Genomic DNA, 4,697 nt, shown 5'->3' on the forward strand with positions numbered 1-4,697 from the left:
TTTTTAGTAGAGACGGAGTTTCGCCATGGTGGTCAGGCTGGTCTCAAACTCTTGACCTCAAGTGATTCACCTGCCTTGGCCTCCCAAAGTGTTGGGATTATAGGCGTGAGCCACCGCACCTGACCTCTGTATTATTTATTTTTTTTTTTTGAGACGGAGTCTTGCTTTGTTGTCCAGGCTGGAGTGCAGTGGCATGATCTCTAGCTGGATGTACAGGCACGCACCACCACACCTGCCTAATTTTTGTATTTTTAGTAGAGACGGGGTTTCACCATGTTAGTGAGGCTGGTCTCGAACTCCTGACTCCAGCCGGCCTCTGTATTCTTAATCTCAACCTGAAGAAGAGAAGAGGGCTTCAGAAAAGATGGGAGGGAAGCTGTTTTCCCCTCAGTAAAATGGGCATATTCGTCATACACGGTAGTTGTGTTAAGGAGACAACCTGTGAAAAGCGAACACTGGGGCATTGTGTCTAAACATAGGGCTGTGGTCAAGAGCTCTGGACTAAGGATCAATCCATTTAGTACATGAAAGAAATTTGGAACACTGCCTGGCCCACAGTGAGTACTCAGTTGGTGTGAGCTGGTCATCCCAGCCTTTACTTTGTGACCTTAAGGCAGGGTCACGTGCCTGGCCTATTCAGCATCACCCCAGTGAAGAAATTGGAGTCCATGTCTCTTAGGTACTGTATTGATGATCTTTTAGGTGGTGTCTGTCACCAGAGTACAAAGACAGTATTTCATGAGCACATAAAGTGTGGGAAATATGAATTAGCAGCAGTAGATAAGATCAGAGGTTGGCAAACTATGGCCAGTGATTTGGATTTCCTGTGGCCTGTTTTTGTCTGGCCATGAGCTCAGAATGGTTTTTTGTTTTTGTTTTTATTTTTTATTTTTATTTATTTATTTTTTGAGACAGAGTCTTGCTTTTGTCGCCCAGGCTGGAGTGCAATGGCATGATCTCAGCTCACTGCAACCTCCACCTCCCAGGTTCAAGCGATTCTCCTGCCTCAGCCTCCCAAGTAGCTAGGATTACAGGTGCCCGCCACCATACCCTACTAATTTTTGTGTTTTTAGTAGAGATGGGGTTTTGCCATGTTGGCTAGGCTGGTCGCCTCGGCCTCCCACAGTGCTGATATTACAGACATGAGCCACCACGCTGGGCCCAGAATGGTTTTTTGTTTTTATTTTATTTATTTGTTTATTATAGAGATGGAGTCTCAAACTCCTGGCCTCAAGCGATCCTCCCATCTCGGCCAAAGTGTTGGGATTGCTGGCATAAGCCACTGCATTGGGCCGTTTTCTGTTTTTAAAAAGATTGTTTAAAAATAAAATAGACTATGCTATGGAGACCTTATGTGGCCTGCAAAGCCTAAAATCTTTCTTCTCTGGACAACCCCCAGGCTGGATTTAGCACTCAGGAGAGACTGTCATTTCCACGTGGCTTCATAGTAATGAACAGTATGCTTCCTCTCAAGGATCTGTGGTGGTTCTACAACCATTACTGAGAATCTGTCGTATACCAAGAAGTGGGGATATTCCCATCTTCAGGTAGCTCATAATCAGGCAGAAAGTTGGTAATAGTTCTCATTTACATAGTACTGAGGGCCAAGTACCAAGGATTTCACAAAGGAGGAAACTGAGAAGGAGTAGTACCTTGCCCAAGGGCACACACCTACAAAATGGCACTAAACCCAGAAACCTGACCCCAGGGTCTGCTCTGCCTCTGAACTCTACTCTCTCTCTTTACGTGAGCCAATGATTGCAGATGGAAGCTTCAGTGCTGCAGAGGAGTGGGGTGTGTAGAGTGGGGGTGGGAATTTGAATAGGGCAACCAAGGACTGAGGCCTTCCTCTGCCTTCCAGTAAAAGAGAAATTCGTGGAATAAGTATAGATGCATCTGGGATGAACTGGATAGTCGCTTGCAGTGGTGCGATCTCGGCTCACTGCAACCTCTGCCTCCCAGGTTTAAGCAATTCTCCTGCCTCAGCCTCCCGAGTAACTGGGACTACAGGCATGTGCCACCACGCCCAGCTAATTTTTGTATTTTTAGTAGAGACGAGGTTTTACTATGTTGGCCAGGCTGGTCTTGAACTCTTGACCTCGTGATCTGCTCGCCTTGGCCTCCCACAGTGCTGGGATTACCAGCGTGAGCTGCCGCGCCTGGCCAAATGTATTAGATTTGCTTTTGTTTTGTTTTGTTTTGTTTTTTGAGACAGAGTCTCGCTCTGTTGCCCAGGCTGGAGTGCAGTAGCAGGAGCTCCGCTCACTGCAAGCTCCACTTCCCAGGTTCACGCCATTCTCCTGCCTCAGCCTCCTGAGTAGCTGGGACTACAGGCACCTGCCACCACGCCTGGCTGATTTTTTTTGTTTTTTTTTTAAGTAGCGATGAGGTTTCACCATGTTAGCCAGGATGGTCTTCGATTTCCTGACCTTGTGGTCCTCTTGCCTCGGCCTCCCAAAGTGCTGGGATTATAGGCGTGAGCCACCGCGCCCAGCCCCAAATGTGTTAGTTTTAAGGAAACACCCTTGTCTTCATAATACAGAGATAGAACTAGGGAGAAAAACAAGTTGTGAATTGTTGGCTTTTTTCTCCTGTGATGTGCCAGACTCCATGCCAGCCTCTGAACATGGTTATGAGATGCAGAATATGCCTGCATAGTTTATGTAAATGTGAAAAAATGGCTTCACTGGATCAGGAAGTGAGTTTTCTGGCTTCGTGCGGTGGCTCACGCCTGTAATCCTAGCACTTTGGGAGGCCGAGGCGGGCAGATTGCCTGAGGTCAGGAGTTCGAGACCAGCCTGGCCAACATGGTGAAACCCCATCTCTACTAAAAATACAAAATTAGCTGTGTGTCATGGCTCATGCCTGTAGTCCCCGCTACTCAGAAGGCTGAGGCAGGAGAATCGCTAGAACCAGGAGGCGGAGGTTGCAGTGAGCCAAGATTGTGCCACTGCACTCCAGCCTGGGCAAGTGCAGTGGCGCGATCTCATGGTGCAGTTTCACTGTGTTGGCCAGGCTGGTCTCAAACTCCTGACGTCAGGTGATCTGCCTGCCTTGGCCTCCCAAAGTGCTGGGATTACAGGTGTGAACCACTGTGCCCGGGCTCCCTCTGCAGACTCTTGAGGCTGGTCCTGACAGAGCCTTAGTCTTTCCTTTGATCCCAAAATGGAGAAGAAATCCTTGGAATGATTTAATCTGGCTCCTCTTGTGGTTATCTTTGAGAAGGCACCGTGGTCCTAGACTCTTTGCCCTCAATAGGACACCTGCTAAAAGCTTTTTAAAACTGATCATTAGCTGGGTGTGGTGGCACACACCTGTAGTCCCAGCTGTTCAGGAGGTTGAGGCAGGAGGATCACTTCAGTCCAGGAAGCTCAGTGAGGCTGCAGTGAGCTGTGATCACACCTGTGCATAACCACTGCACTCCAGCCTGGGTAATGGAGCGAGACCCTGTCTCTTAAAAATAAATAAATAAATAAATAAATAAATAAAATCTTTGCAGGGAGAACAGGGGAGACCATTCCTTCCTTAAGTGCATCTCCTTGACACCCACAGGCCCACCCACTCCCTGGCCCTCTGTGGTCTCCTCCTGGGCCCAAATGTGAGGACAGTGCAGTGTCAGCCAGGAATTCTTCTGATTCCTTGTTCTCAGACTCCCATTGGAATATGGTCTGGGGCCGTTCAGTCATTTGGAGTGGTTTTTCCTAAGTCAGTTGACTTCTCGGAATGTGTAATCTCTTATTTTTATCTCTGGAAATTGTTGGCGTCCGTGGTCCCGGGATGCTGGAGGTGGAAATTCCTTGGGTTTCTTTCATTATACTTGCTCGGGCTGGCCCATCTGGGGAGGCTGGCAGCTATGTGAACCCAGATGCTCTTTGAAGCCCTTCCCCAGTAAACAAGTACATCAAGTCTGAGTGAGACACTTGGGGCCACCGTCATGCCGCTCTCCTTCCACATCCCCTCTAGTACGTTCTCCAGGCACGCATCCCCAGGGTTGGACAGGGCACTCTCATATTGGCTTCAGGAACGTGGGGGGCCAGTCCTGCCCCCACGTTGTGTGTGTGACCTTGGTCACGTGGCCCAACCTCTCTGAGTCTATCCCCCCTCCCCTCCTGTAAGATAAAGGCATGAACTGCTTGCTGTGAAGATGAAATAAGCTAATAATGTCAAGTAAATGTTAGCTTTGCAGTAGTCTTTCCTGTCCTCCACGTTACTTTCTTCAAGACCCTTTTCTGGAGTTACTCCCAGCAAGCTGTTACTCAGACGTCCTGTTGGTTAATAAAGCTGACGCTGTAGCAGTTCTGCTATTGTGTGGACTCAGGCTTAAAATAGTGGGCTTGATGTGACGTATTTCTTTGTAATATTTTGTATGTGCAGCCTCTGTGTAATTGCATTATGCACCATTGTTGCATAGTTGAAGTAGTGACAGGAAAGGATGCCATGTGTGTTACTGGGAGATTATTCAGTGGGTATTTTTTCTCACTCTTCCGTTTCAGTACCAGTGAAGGACAAGAAACTTCTGGAGGTCAAACTGGGGGAGCTGCCAAGCTGGATCTTGATGCGGGACTTCAGCCCTAGTGGCATTCTTGGAGCATTTCAAAGAGGTCAGAGCCTTGTGGATGTGTGTAAATGAAAGCAAATCTCTGGGTCTTCAGGTCTCTTTTTGCCATGAATTAATTTGGGCGACGAAGGTCTTGTTG

This window comes from Mandrillus leucophaeus, unplaced genomic scaffold, assembly GCF_000951045.1.
Source record: "Mandrillus leucophaeus isolate KB7577 unplaced genomic scaffold, Mleu.le_1.0 Scaffold29, whole genome shotgun sequence".
In the NCBI taxonomy this organism is placed as follows: Eukaryota; Metazoa; Chordata; class Mammalia; order Primates; family Cercopithecidae; genus Mandrillus; species Mandrillus leucophaeus.